The 16,692-nt window shown below is 33.1% G+C and overlaps 1 protein-coding gene across 1 annotated transcript in view; it reads left to right on the top strand.

Annotated features, from left to right (window-relative positions):
- Positions 1-16,692, top strand: part of LOC143249181 (zwei Ig domain protein zig-8-like) — a 156,582-nt gene that overhangs the window by 1,669 nt on the left and 138,221 nt on the right. The window lies entirely within an intron of this gene.

A 16,692-nucleotide genomic window follows, 5' to 3' on the forward strand; every position in this document is an offset into this window, starting at 1 on the left:
TGAAATTGCATTGTGATTTTTTAAAAATATTATTTGCAAAATATAAACAAATACAGTAAAGAGGCGAACACAGAATAATATGTTTCATGAGGTTACGTACTGTCAGAGATCTGCTTCTTTATAGTTTATTGTAGCAGTTTCATCTGAAGAACGAAGGAAAACTCAAATTTACAATAGAAGTGGTATGCCATATAGATTTACGATACTTGAAACTAAAATGTATGTATATGTATATCATTGTATTCATAATTTTTGAGACATCTGCATAGATCTAACTTCATAGTCATTTCTTATATTATCTAGCGGACGCATGGATATTGCTTTTTGGTCATTTCTAATAATTTCAATCATAGAAGAATATTCAGTGATCATATTTTAAAGACACAATACAACGCTAATTCTAAGTTAACGAGGAACAGTTAGATAAATTAATAAAGTATTAAAGATGCCTACAGCTAAAGTTCAGTTCGTATAAATCTTGTAAAATCATATTACATGCAAAAGGGAACGAATATACATATATAAAAGCAGTTGGTGAACACTAAGTTAGTTGTACATGTAGTTTTTATGTTAGTGTGGTAGACAATAGTCAGCTATTACCAAATGTGATTGTATGTGTAGTTTTAAAATTAGCATGAAATACTACGTATAGTGAAAACACTAAATGTAGTTAGGTGTACGTGTAATTTTTATGTTAGCATGGTAGGCAATAGTCGATGAACACCTCGCTTCCTAGTTAGTGTTTGAGACTCTTGTTTTTAAAGTATTGTCAATTTGATGAATAAAAAACACAGCAGTTGAAACAGCAAAAAGATCAGATTATGTAAACGATAGTATATTTGATGTAGTTGAAATTAACTGCCACTTTTTTATGAGTCATTAGAGTACTTGTTTGTTTTTGTTTGATGATTCGTTGGCTTCGAAAATACCATAAAACTTCTTTACATGATCCTAGATCAGTGCTCGAAGGTCAAGGTCAAGCTCATCAGATAACAACATGCTCTTTTTTATAGATTACTTTTGTGTACATCATGGTTTCATGGTGAAGTTGTACTTTCAAGACAATGTGCTTTAATTAGATATAAAACAAGCTTGTGTGTGTTTTCTTAGAGCAAAGCCACATCAGGCTATCTGCTGAGTTCACCAAGGGGAATCAAACCCCTGATTTTAGCTTCGTAAACCCGTAGCCTTACCGCTGTATTAGCCGCGGACAAATAAGCTTGTAAACCAGTAAATATAACATATATAAATATACCATAAAATAAGCTTGTAAACCAGTATAATCACATTTATTTAACAAAAACACATGTTTACAAATAACCGAGACCATAATTTGTCGTTACAATTTTAGAAATATATTCTTCTCAATAAATCCTCCATTTGTTTTTTATTTCATCCCATATATGCCTCGTAGCAATGTTCCTGTAGATATTTTTTATTTCTTACCATGTACAGTGTCAGCATTTTAAATACTTTAAGTCGTTAAGCATAGTGTGACACTAAGGCGTTCCCTGATTCCCCCTTATCACTACTTAGCCGTGGACATGTCGGTTGTACACCAGTAACGACGACCAGCATTACTGATGTACGATCACAACCAAAGACACACGCTGCACTTTTCATATACATCATTGAAATTTCCCATAACAACCATCACAAATAAACAAACTTCGTTTAATTAAAGATAACTATAAACACATAATAAAGTAGGTCGCCTGACTCACCCCTCAGCTGTATACTATACACAAGAGAATAGCATTCATATGTCGTGAAATTGAAACAGCGTCCTTCTTTTAATGAGATTTAAGAAACTTAACAGAGGTTTTCACACAAAAAAGAAAACAAAAAACTAAGCAGTACCATTTCTAAATACATTTTAGCCTTTTTTTTTATCAACATAGCTTCATTTTTACAGAGGAATAAGAAAGATAGAAAGTCCGTTCAATATTTTCTCTTTCCACCATTTTTGTTCCAAGAATAAGAAATACAGCAACGACCGTTCAATACATAGTTTTATCGGCAATTTTGCACTAACACATGCACAACAGAGTTCATACATTTATAAGAAGAATTCTGTAAGCACAAGCATACATAGATATATATATATGTGTCATTTACTTTTCATTTTTATTTATAAAATAACACCATGAAAGTGGCCTTTGGTAAATACTGTGCTATTTTAAAAGTTTTGTTTTATTCTTAGTAATATTAACTTCCGACCAGAGCAAACTACGTATTTAGACCAGAGATAAAAATTAACTCGGTAGTGATAAGGTTTATTAAGTATGCTGTTCTCTCGCTCTTACATATATAATTAAGATGTATTGTTTTATGAGAACCCTCGCTGTTAACGAAGTGTTTTTTCCTCTGTTTTTATGTTGTATTTAGATATTCATAAAATGTGCTTGGTCAGATATATTTTTTTCAATATAATAATCAAGTCTAATAAGTTTTACTCTACAATTTTACCACGAAAACTGTAGTCATATTACGATTTATTATTTCTTGTTTCTTTGTTACAACCTTTAAACTCATTATTAACGCGAATTTAGGAATGAAAATGGAATCCCACTTATTTCTCGTTGTGAATACTAAATTGATTTCATATTTTACATGTTTTTAACTCATGATAATGCATCCATGTTTTGATACATTAAGGATTTCGTCATGATCAAAGAGAGTAGACAGGCACGAAAATGTTCTTACGCACAACCCCAGTCACATATAGTGGTTTTTATGATATGACTTCAATTTAATTATTCGAAAAATTAAAATTATATTGTCGATTTATCGTTATAAATCAGATAAATTTCCTTTGGACTGACAAAATGTATCCTGAATTAGTTACTGTTTATATATATATTTATTACATTGTATGGTTCTCCGAAGCGGTAAGTCTTCGGATTTACAACGCTATAATCAGAGGTTCGATTCCTTTCGGTGGACACAGCAAATAGCCCGATGTGACTTTGCTATAAGAAAAACGCACACAAAACACTTACATTATACGTGTTATGTTACTGTCGTGCGTTAGTTTAATAGTATTTGCTACTTTAAACTGTTGTACATTAATTTTATATAGCTTGTTACTCAAGAGTGGATTAGTTTTACAGTGTTTACTACTTAACTGTGGTGCATTAGATTCAGAGTTTGCTTCCTAGCTGTGATGTGTTAGTTTTATAGTGTTTGACACTTAACTCTTTTACGTTAGTTTTATAGTGAGGTTTACTTGTCTGTGGTTTGTTAGTTTTATAATGTTTATTACTTAACTGTGGTGCATTAATTTTCTGTTGATCATTATATTTTACTGTGGTTCGTTTCTTTTGTGTAGTTTGATATTTAACTGTGGTGAGTCAATTTTACATTGTTTGTTATATTTCAACGTGGTTTGTGAGTTTCATAGAATTTAGTACATAAATGTGGAGCGTTAGTTTTACGCTGTTTATTGTAATTCACATTGGTTTGTTAGTTTTGTGGAATTTGAGTCAGCTTTATGCTTTATAGTGTTTAGTAGTTAATTATCAGTCATTAGTTTAATAGCGTTTGCTACATAATTTTAATGCGTTGGTTTTATAGTTTTTATCGTAGTTAACTATGGCTTGTTAGTTTTATTGTGTTTCATCTTATTAGAATATGCCTTGTAACTACTGCTTAAGAAAAAGTCCAAAATAATTAAAACCATGGAATACCATTTATATTATTTTAATAAGTATAACATATTACTAATATTTATAGAAATTAGACGTATAATGAATGTTATTATATATCAAATTGATATGAAATAATTGAAATTATGTTTTTCTTAATTAAACATTGCAATGATAACTTCGTCCTATTTACTGCAGTATTTATGTAATTGACTAAAAATGCAGAACATTATTATTATGCAGACCCTTGACCATATATTTCACTATTTCTTTCGGTACGTGAGTGATCAGTAGAACAACACCCATATTTTATATTTTTTCTAATTACAGTATATATACATACATATATATGTATATGTATATATATACAGGTTCCACACATTAAGATGTTAGATGAGTGTGTATCTAAGTCCTAATAATTTACTATGCTATTGTTAACTTACGTTCTATACATATAATTGCACACTTTCTTTATGTGATAAATGTATACAGTTTCAATATATATTACTATGAACATTTTAGAATATATCTGTTTTAGCCCTAGAACCAATTCCTGTGATAGTTGTATTTTTGTTTTGATGTAAAAAAATTATTATTAAATATATATATATATATATATATATATTGCAAATTATAGAAGTTCTCATTTTATATCGTGTTTACACATACACATATATGTACTAATATACGGATTAATATCTAAGGAAATGAATAGTTATTCCAAATTGAAATTAACACGTTTAAATCTCATAGGACAGAGAGGTAAGGACTAATAAAATTTCAAAATTATTTTCATTTGTCTATAATTATTTATCAGAATATTAAACTTTAAGGGATGTTTACTTCTAGAATTAAAATATACATCTTGTTAATGAATAGTTTTATATGTGGACTATAGGGGTGCTAACATAGGAGAGTTGGATGTGTTTTCTTATGGTAAAGTCACATCGGGCTATCTGTTGTGTTCACCGAGGGGAAATAAACCCTTAATATTAGCGTCGTAAATCCGTGGATTTATTGCTGTTCCATCAGGGAAGTAGGAGAATTGGAATTTAAAAAAATAACATATTTTTATTTAAATAATAGAATACCGTTTTAAATAAACGTACTCTCCTTATAACAAGAACACAACTTTCATTAGGACTGTACATGACGGTTGGATAATATCTTTATATAACTAAAGAGCACAATCTTAACACTTTTCCCGAGTATTACTTCCCAGAAACCATGTTTTTTTTAGAAAATGTTCACTTTTTCTAAATGTTTTTAACGAGATATAAACAGTACGATTAATATTTTCACACATATCCGCTCGAAGGGACGGCATTTCTGCTAGTATTAATAAAGCCAGAGAGAGACCAGATGTAAGTACAGTGGTACCTCAGTTGTCGAACTTAATCCATTCCAGAAGGCTGTTCGAAAACCGAATCAATTTTTCCTATAAGAAATACTGTAAATTAAACTAATCCGTTACATACCTCCGAAAATTACGCATTATGAAGCATTTTAAGTAAAAATATTGCTTATTTATACCTGTGTAATAATACTTACATGCATGAAGTCAACCACAAAAACTATTAACACAATACAAAAACGATAAATGAAAATTTAAGTGCACTTTACCTGTGCTGAGGAGAGCTGACGGCGTAAGTGAAAGGTGGTGAGGAACGTGAAGAGTAGGAGGGTTATTATTGTTTGGAAGGGGAATCACCTTCCATAAAAAAGTCAGGTAACTCTCCTTCTGGGGTTTTTGGACCGCTACAACCTGCTTGAGACTCGCTGGACCTATTTCTCACTAAAAACTTATCTAATAAGGTTTGTTTCTGAAGTAAGACATGGCATTTTCATTGAAAAGGTTTATGCTGCGGTTTGCTACAGCTTTGTCAGGGTGAAAGTTTTCCACAAAACTTTCTAACTCTCCCTATTTTCCACACATTTACTTGATTAGTGAATTAGGAACATCCTCCCTTCCCTCCTCCTCATCTGAAGACACTTCCTCATTTGCCTTCTGTTGCTGCCCCTTCTGAAGGTTTTGGAGTTCTTCCGTGGTGAGCTCAGTGTTGTGGTCTTCCACCAACTCCTCCACATCATCACCACTCACATTCAAGCCCATACACTTGCCTAGTGAGACAATATACTCTACAACAGGCTCAGCCTCAAAGCCTTTAAAGTCTCTGTCTGCTACTGAGTATGGCCACAATTTCTTTCAGGCTGAGTTCATGGTCCTCACAGACACTTCCCTTCATGCTTTGTTTATGATCCTCAAACAATAAAGGATATTAAAGTGATTTTTCCAGGACTCTCTGAGGGTTAACTCTGTGTCTGAGGTCACTTCAAAGCACCTTTGAAACAGTAATTTGGTGTAGAGTTTCTTAAAGTTCGATATGACCTGCTGGTCCATGGGCTGAATGAGAGGAGTCGTGTTAGAGGGCAAGAGCTTCACCGTAATGAAACTGTACACCTCCACCAACCTGTCCTTCAAGCTTGGTGGGTGAGCGGGTGCATTGTCCATCACAAAAAGGGCCATGAATGGCAACTGTTTTAAGGCAAACACTTCATGGATTCACTCTATAAAAAATTGCCTGGTTACCCATGATTTACTATTAGCCCTCCACATGACATTTAGTTTACTTTTCAAAACATTATTTTTCTTAAAAACCCTCGGGTTCTCAGAATTGTACACAAGCAAAGGCTTAAGTTTTAAGTCCCAACTTGCATTACTACATAACAATAGAGTTAGCCTGTCCTTCATTGGTTTGTGTCTTAGCAGTGACTTCTCCTCCTTGGCATTTTCTTCCAAAGAGGCCTGTCTCGTCACAGTTGAACACTTGTTAGGGAATAAAACCCTCAGCTTCTACATAGTTCTTAAATTTCCTAACAAATTTATCAGCAGCGTCTATGTTAGAACTAGCACCCTCCCCATGTCTCACCGCACTATGTATGCCACTTCTCTTCCTAAATTTTTCAATCCATTCTTTACTAGCCTTAAAGGCATTTTTAAAGGTGTTTCTCAGGAGGTCAGTGTGCAATTGCTTTGCTTTCTCACAAATAATGGTCTTAGGAATGCTATCACCAGCTAACTGTTTTTCGTTTACTCAAATAAACAACAGTTTTTCTACCTCCTCCATTGTTAGAGATCTTTGTTTCGTAAGCACTGTCACTACTTTTGCAACATCCTTTGATTACCTCTTTATTTTTTAGTATGATGCAGACTGTAGACTTCGCCATACCAAACTGTGTAGCAAGGTCAGACACGCGAACACCACTCTCATACTTTCCTATGAGATCTTTATTCACCTCTATGTGCCTCTAACAACTTTTCTTTTTGGTTTGCTGCTTTCATTATCCTTCTTTGACCCCATGGTGGCTTATTTAATCAGAATGTTTAGAAAAACAACAACAAAAGAAAAACGAGAACGTTCACAGCAGATTTTAGCGGGGGTGTGGATTGAACGACAGGTGCGGGTAAAATGTTTTGGGCAAGCTTGGCGTGGGCCGAAAATAGTTGAAGTGTCGTTCGGGTCATCAGTCGGGTTATGTCAGGGGTTCATGCCACGACAGCTTGGTTCGGGAACCGAGTTTATGTTCGACAACCGAGACATTTTTTTCTTCAACAATATGTTTGAAAACCGAATTGTTCAAGAAGGGAGTCGTTCGAGAACCGAGGTACCACTGTATTTGTAAGTAAGTTAAAATTATATGTGACATCAATTTATAATCACGTTTATGATTTTTAATATACGTATTTTCGATTATAATTTTACAAATATATTTATGTGAATGAAACGGAATTTGTGAATACTTAATGCATTGGTAAGTGTGGACTAGCATTAGAAATTAAATGTTTTAAATGTCTACTGTTTCTGATAAGAGAGGTGAGATTAATTTCAAATTATGTAGATAAACAATCGTGGAAAAGTCTTGATATGTCTAGGTATAGGGACACTAAAACAATGGTAACGATTTATGTGTTTCTTGTTCTATGTGAGGATTTTATTTATCGCGTAATTTCTGAGAAACTGGGTTTTTTGTAGATCAGGAAAACCTGTAATTACGTATTCAGTGTATTGTGGCTAATGTTTAGTGGTAAAGAGTGTATTATTCAGCGTAAGTTGTTTAACGGCAATCAAAACTAAGTCAAAATACTGGGAAGAAAAGAGGGTCATTCATGGCTCTGCAATAGATGTGACCAAAGTTTGTGTTTATAAAATGAAATTATGTCAGTTTTGTTTCAAATTTCATGAGGATAATTTTCAATTTTGGATAGAGCAATGTTACTATATTCTTGAATAGAAAGCAGAGATACGAGAAAGGTGTGATCACAAATGGACACTAAAATTTGGATCAAAATGTCGTAGTTTCTGGATAAAATTGATAGAAAATGTAGGTTAAAAACTTTTATAGATCGTAATTTTAGGCACTACAAACTAAAAGAATAGGACAAAGTGGGTATTTTACTGTAACTATTTGAGGTAGGTCGTATACTTGAGGTATTCTGTAATCTATAGGTCTCTTTCAGTTCAAGAAGAATTTTGTGTTAACAGAAAATGTTTGATGCTGGAACGTGCGAAATTCTTTAAAATAGTAAAAATTCAAATTTATTTTCCAAAATAAGATTTGTTTTTGTCTGCTTTTGTGATAATAAATCTAACCCTCTCAGCAAGATGGAACCGATGGCTAAACATAACTGGATAGAAAATATTCTTGCTTATATACGACACGATTTATGTATGATTTGTCACAATTAGTAGCTCGACTCGTAATCTGAGGATTGTGGGTTCGAATCCCCGGCACACCAAACATGCTCGCCCTTTCAGTTGTAGGAGCATTATAAAGTGACGGTCATTCCCACTATTCTTTGGTAAAAGAGTATTCCAAGAGTTGACAGTGGGTTGTGATGAATAGCTGCCTTTCCTCTAACCTTAGACAGCTAGTTCAGATAGCCCTCGAAAATTTGTTGCGCGAAAATTCGAAAAAAATATACTGCTTATTTTAGTTTACAGGCAAATTCGACTCTGTTTAGTTTTATGGAGTTTGTTTTATATGGGAGTTTTAAAGTAATGTGAGTACTTCACGTACTTATAAAAATTATACATTTTAAAAAATTATTTTTTTACACTAATTAAGTAGAAATAAATGCAAATAAAGAATTTCGTCTTGATAGCTTTTTGAAGAAACTTGGATAATAAAACGCACATAACGCAAACTTTTTTTATGAATGTTGTTAAAGAGGTTTTCTTATTTCAGATGTAGCTCAGCAAAAACCGTTATTATTTCACTCAAAATATGAACGTTAGGTTCTAATGATAATACACGAATAGATTCTTAGCTGTATTGTTCTCCATATCCCTTCCCCGTAAGTAAACTACGTATGAAACGAGTTAGATATACACGCACAATCCTTAATAGTTTGTATTTCGTCATTTTCACAGCTTCCTAGCTAACTCTTCAGAATAAATCACTGAGTGTAGATAAGAGCTACCTAATATGTATCTTAGATTAATCATCATTTACATCAAAACCCTATAAATGGGGTAAAAGAGATATAAAATACATATTAAAATATAAAAATAGTAGAAACTCCACTTATGAGGAGGCTCACTTACTAACAGAAGTGTCGGTACATGCCTAGAGGGTTTGTGGCTCGAGCCAACTTTCGGAGTTTTAGGATGATATCAAACATGGTTTTGTATTCTGATTTTCAAGACACCATCTAGGGACTCGGAAAACTGTCAAATAGAAGCCGGGCACGGGCCACGTGTGTAAATGACTTGTGACGCCTCTGCGTGCTAAACCTAATAAGCTCTTTTTTGTAAGAGTTCAACAGGTGCACATTGCATTATATATTCCCTGGTTTTCATAGTGTCTATAATTAGGCTTTCTGTATAATTGATATTTTGAACTTTACTGAGGCTGAATAAGTTATATTAGGTGCAGAGTAATATTGTGTAGAATAAATATTAGAGCCAAATTCATTTCATGCGTGTTTAACATACCCTGAAAGGTTTTATAGAGAATTTCAGATTAAACAAAAAGTATTATTTGAATTTGAACGTAAGATTACACGCGAGTTAGATTAACATGTATAGTGCAAATTATAAGTATATTTCGATACAGAAATATCTCTCGAAGTTCATACTATGACTTATAAAACTGTTTACAAGTTTGTGATCCGATGACGAGAAAACCCACTTGTTATGAAACTTATACATGTAAAAACGGCTGGTATGGGTAGAAAAAAGCTTTCTCCACATATATAATTGTTTTGTGTTAGGTTATATTTAGCTAAGATATATTTCAGTCTTCTTAGTATAGAATAAGAATAGGCCTGGCATGGCCAAGCGCGTAAGGCGTGCGACTCGTAATCCGAGGGTCCCAGCCGTGGTGGCGTTATAATTTGACGGTCAATCCCACTATTCGTCGATAAAAGAGTAGCCCAAGAGTTGGCAGTGGCCGCCTTCCCTCTAGTCTTACACTGCTAAATTAGGGACGGCTAGCACAGATAGCCCTCGAGTAGCTTTGTGCGAAATTCCAAAAAAAAACAGAATACGAATATTCAATACTTTTATTCAGAAGTTAACGACATTAAAACAAATTTGTATATATTATTACAAAAATAACGGCCAGTATTTATTATAATATAAATGACACTGGTCAATTAAAATCGGAGTTAGAACTAGAACAGTTCATAAGAAATATGGTTGTTGAAATAAAGAAACCAGGTGACATTATGTACCCAGTGACATAGTAAAGAAGCGTCGATTCTAACTGGCTTATACACCCGAAATCAAATAACCATAGGCAGATATATAAATATCCTAGTAATATAATAACTATCATATATTCAAATGAGTCTTAACAGACATTTGAAATGTTCTAAATCAGTCAAAATTAGGGGAATACTTTTTCTCTCTTAAAAGTAACAGTAGCATTTTTCATATTTGCAAATATTAATTCCATGTATGAAGAAGACACTATGATTAATGATCCACGTTTGTTACCTCAATATTTCATATATGATTTACCAGGTAGGCGAGAGAATGTTTGTTGAGGGTTCGATTGTTTTTAGATTCATTCTCGATGTTATTAACAGTAGAAAAGTATCATGAATTTTTGACTAGCTGAGTACTAAAATACGGGTCCTTTGGTGATACATTAATAAGTCTTCGGACTTACAATGCTAAAATCAGGGGTTCGATTCCCATCGGTGGACTCAGCAAATGGCTTGATTTGGCTTTGCTATAAGAAGACACACACACACTAAAATGTTCCCAATTTCCAGGCTATACTTTATTCGACTTTACTGAAGAGCATTAGAAATTGCGATCGAATGTCATATGCAAACCAGTAATATTTCCATTATTCATGGAAATAAATTTGTCCGACACAAGATCCATACAGATTGCTATCCTGCATGGATCTAATGGATTTGTAAAACTTTCTAACTATCATTCAGAAAGCTTATCTTGTGCGTTGCTGTTTATTCATTTGAGAAATTTGTTGAAAAACCAGTAACTCTACAGCTCTTTTTGAATAAAGCAGGCTTTACCGAGGTATTGTTGTCCGTTAAACATATGTAAAAGTGAGCCTTTGTGATGTTGAAACACTTCAAAAGAAAAGAAAGTTCCAATAAAAATTCAAATTTATTACCTTTATGCATATCATACGCGTATTTTAAGTTTGAATTGATCAATAAGACCCAAGGTTGTGGCAATTGTAGTTTCATTTATATATATATATATATGCATGTGTGACATCTGCACATATATGTACATAAATTAACACGACAAATGAACAGAACAAAAGTGGTTTACTTTTATGCCACGAAAGTTACTTTGTTAAGATATACATGTAAATAGAATGATACTGGCAGTTTTGAGCAAACTCTATATAAATGAATCATTATAAAGACAATTATTATTAACTGCATCTATAAATATTTTATTAATTATTTTTCAACGCTATATCATTTCATTGTCAGAAGGAACAGTCACGAGCACTCATACATTTAATTAACAAAATTGTTGCGTTCGGTCAAAACTAATAAAGTGTCATTAATAATGCTATAAACTGGAACTATCATTAATTTACTATATTAATCATATAATATTATTTACATTGATAAACAATTTTCGGAATTCATATGTTAATTCAAGAGGTTAATCTGAGAATATATTTTGTGTTGCTTGAATTAAAATGAAATATACACATATCTTTTTCATTTAACATAGGATAGAATATCCCTGGTAAATTATACGACATACTTACCACTACTTAGATCGAAGAAAACAACACGGAAAATGTATCCCTAGATCATGCCCTTCACGACCATTTATCTCACTCCTTGACTGTCTGATTTCTGGATGTGATGGGATAGCTCACTACCTACCAAAATAATCAAATGTTGTTAAAATCCACCAAGAGAGGTATCGTCATAAGTAAACATTTTGAATACCTTACTCCATATGGTCATTCTCTCAAATTTGTAATCCAAAACGAAATTGTTAACGAATAATTTCTGTACGTTTCATAGCAATCATAAGGGAAGTACTGTTTGAGGTTTAGGTTCGTGTTTCTGCTACATTGAGCATGTTTCTTCAAGGAGAACATCACTTCCTACCGTTTAAGTTGTTCGGTGAAAAAGAAACAGATCTGGAGGTATGGAATAATTGCATATAAACAACATAATAGATGGTAATAAAGAATGTTAGATTAAATAAGACGAGTTATATAATAATATAAAGGTAATGTAACATGTGCTTATCCCTTTCACAATAAGAAATTGAGTTTCAATCCAATGATTATCTTAGCGGAAAATTTTACAGTTAAAAATTGGGAATTTCATTACTTGGACAACCACCATACAGAAATATCACTAGACAAGGTTTTCTTTCATTAGTGTTTTTTTTTTTTTACTCCTAATTTCGTGCAAAGCTACACGAGTGTTATCTACGCTAGCCGTTTACAATTTAGCAATTTAAGATTAGGGGGAAGGCAGCTAGTCATGATCACTCATCACCAACTCATGGGATAGATACTCTTTTACGAACCCAGTGTGGGATTGACCGTCACATTATAATGACCATACGGTGAACGTATTTGTTGTGACAAAGAATCGAACTTGTGACCCTAATATAAGGAGTTGATCACCTTAACCACCTAGCCATGCCAGGCCGCCAGGTGTTGGAGAAAAGAAAAAAAATAACTTACTGTTGATGCTGTGGACAAGAAGGTTATATAATTACATTATAAATTTTCAAAATAAAGCAGACGTAAAACTATACTTTAGTGGATAGAAACAACATTAACGACTCGGATATCATATTATGAGTATTAAATGTATCATAATTACCTTATTAGGTAAACTGAAGAGCATATTGTAATTTCTTTGCAATTTACACACCGTAAGGAGTACAGTAATCAAGTACAGTTTAATACATTTGATATTCTGACCATTTAATGAATTGGAGAAATATGCTCTAGAAATCGACTACTATTCACCTCAAAAGGTATAGAAAGAATCAATATCAAAGCCAATTTGTTTATCAATAAATGTCCAATTTATTTCAGTACATTGAAATAAGAGTAACAGTTAGAAGTATGTTTTTACACATGCCTTAGATACATAAAACTTTGTTTTTTTAATAAGTTTCCTGTCTATTGCTGATTATTTAGTTAAAGCTAACTGCACTCTAAGAGACTATCTATCTGTCTATTTCAAATATTCAAAATATTAATTATCGATTCTGTGGTAGCAATAGTTCATTACAAAATTATCTGATTCCACTTTAGAAAAAAATTTCAATTGAAATGTAAATGTGGGACAGTCCTAACGAAGAACTTATCAAAATGAACACGGGTAAATACGAGGGTTAAAACTCCTTAGAAGAAGAATATTCCACTTCCCGTTGTGCTCTTGGAACAACTATTTATAATGCTCATGCTTATTCCTATGCGAGGACGATTACTCACTACTGCACTGCAGATTATCACTGCTATTTCTACCATACCGAGTTTTTGAGAAGATGAGTTCATATTTAATATACACATCTTGAAGAGTTTTCCATTACATGTACAAGATGGCTACCAAGACTCCATTGAAATAACTCGAAGGCTGATATTTACATAGTCTAAAGAAATTACTGTAATTACAATTTTTTACCGTATTTTTATGAAAAAATTATTGATTTCGATTCAAGATTTATAAGCCTTTGCTAACGTCAGACCCTTTTGTATTACTTTGTTATGAACATTAGATTATATGAAAGGTTTAATAATATTATTATTTGCGTAGAAGAAGTTTTAGTGGGTGGACCTTGTAAACATAAGTTTAAATTTGCTCCAGATTTAGTTAAGCTGCAGTTTCAGTCTGGTGCTACTCTCAACAACCAGTTTTGTACGAACATATTGTTACCATGGTAACTTTGAAGTACATTCAGTTGGCTTTACGTTATTTTGTAATATCAGAATGGGATGTTGTATAGTACTTTCAGCTATAAGTATCACAATGGCGTGATTGACCCGTCAAAGAGTTGGGAATTTGTTGTGAACTTAACATATAAGCACTAACCAGGCCCAGCATGACCAGGTGATTAGGGCGTTCCACTCGTAATGTGAAGGTCGCAGGTTCGAATCCTCGTCACACTAAACATCAATACAACTATTCATAGATAAAAAGAGTAGTCCAAGAGTTGGGGGTGGGTAGTGATGACTAGCTGCCTTTCATCTACTCTTACAGTGTTAAAGTAGGGACGGTGCGTAGATAGCCGTTGTGTAGCTTTGCGTGAAATTCAAAACAAATAAACAAAATTAGCATTAACCATAATTTCCACTATGCCGTTCCTTAAAAATCATCACTTTTTTGTTCCTTTCCCATTCACTTATATGATTATAATTATAATATAGTCTCAATATGAAAATATACTTTAAATAAACTTTAGATTTTCACGTTACACTTTCCCAGAAGTAAGAGATTAATAAAGTTCAGCTTAATATTACTCCATGGTTTTGGAGTTTTTAATATTGATAACTGCTTTGAAACATGTAATATAAGTTCAATGAATGTAGCGCTTAACGTGTTTTCAGTGTTTCTTCCTGATTTTTGAGTTACGTTTTATTTTTAATGGATGTTTTTTTCTCTAGTTTTTTTTTTTTGTGGTTGATGAAATTCGTACTGATACTAAACTTCTTATATTTTATACAGGCCTAGCATGGCCAGGTGGTTAAGGCGTTTGACCCGTAATCTGAGGGTCTCAGGCTCGAATCCCCGTCAACACCAAACATATTTGTTCTTTAAGCCTTAGGGCCTTTATTATGTGACGGGCAATACAATTTTCGTGGATAAAAGAGTAGCCCAGGATTTGGCAATAGATGGTGATGACCATCTACGTCCCCTTTAGTCTTACACTACTAAATTAGAGAAGGCTAGCGCAGATAGCCCTTATGTAGCTTTGAGCGAAATTCGAAATAAACTAACATGTTTGATACACTACGAGATGGTATCATAATATTTGGACAGATGATCTTATGTTCAAGTGTTTAGTAGACTTCTTGCGATCTGAGTCTTATATTACTTTCTGAATACAAGCCAGTCTTTATAAAACTGAAATAACAAATAATTTATTAACATTTCTAACGGAGTGGTTTGCTTGCTTTGAATTTCGCGAAAAGTTACATAATTTAGCACTACAGGGAAGGCAGCTAGTCATTACCACCCACCACCAATTCTTGGGCTACACTTTTATCAAAAAATAGTGGAATTGACCATCACATTATATCGTTATCACGTCTGAAAGGGCGAGCATAATTGGTGTGACGAGCATTCAAACCTGCAACCCAAAGATTACAATTTGAGTGCCTTAACCACCTGGCCATGCCGGGCCTATCAATGAGTGTCTTTTAGATACTGATATCTTTTGAATTTAAGCTTTGCTTTTTAATTCAAAATTATCATATTGCCTTATTTCACGCAAACTTATTGTTATTCATTTATTGATTAGATGTAACTTTGCAATAAACATTGAGAATAAATTATTTCATTTGAAATTTCGATTTCAGATTTTTCTATTTTTCTTGTCACAGATACAAGTGCATTGTGGCTAATTAGTGTAACGCTAAACATTGTGTTTAGTTTCTCGTAATTTAACTCGAAACAATCCCCGCTGGTACAACGGTAAGTCTACGGATTTACAACTCTACAATCAGGGGTTATATTCCCCTCGGTAGACTCAGCAGATAGCCCGATGTGGCTTTGCTATAAAGAAAAATACACTTAACTGGAAATAAACCAACTTTTACAGGAATACTCTAGACTAAACTCCTCGCTGGGTCAAGAATAACTGAAAAGTCTAGAAATATGCTAGCGCAGTGTTCTGAATTTGTCAAGCGTGAATGATATTTTCAGAAATGTTCTACAGCATAATTCTGGTTGAGGGAGATACAACTGCTTTTTCTGAACTGTTTTGTAACAGTATTGTTGTTTGGTAAAGCACTGCTGGTATTTATATAATTGCATTTAAACTCGGTCAGACGCTGCTGATAATTTGCCATAAATGCTTTATAAGATCATTATGGCTGGGTTAAACACTACTATTTACGTAGAAATGCTTTAGAACAACATTTCAAATGGGTCAGTCGCTGCTGATACCTTTAGAAATGCTATAAAGCTATTCTTTCTTTGTGAATTACTACTAACACTCTTTTATAAATGCTCTAGAGCAGAATATTTTAACTACATACAGAATTCAATCCAATGTTTCGCAGTCAACGATTCGTAATAAGGGGGTGTTAGTAGAAATATCAGATATATTCTCTTAAAATATAGACTATACATAAACATATCTTATCTAATTTGTTCAGTATCTGTTTCTTTACATAGGTTGTTAGAAATAGCTCAATTATATAACTAACTTCTGCTTTTTCATTGATATATAAAGTACTTAGAAACTTGTGTAGAGGTGTACACATTATTATTGTTATTACGTTATTTGATGTGCCACATTTTTCTATGTCACCTCATTTCATGGAAGTTATCGAAACAGATTTA

This window comes from Tachypleus tridentatus, chromosome 4 (assembly GCF_004210375.1).
Source record: "Tachypleus tridentatus isolate NWPU-2018 chromosome 4, ASM421037v1, whole genome shotgun sequence".
NCBI lineage: Eukaryota > Metazoa > Arthropoda > Merostomata > Xiphosura > Limulidae > Tachypleus > Tachypleus tridentatus.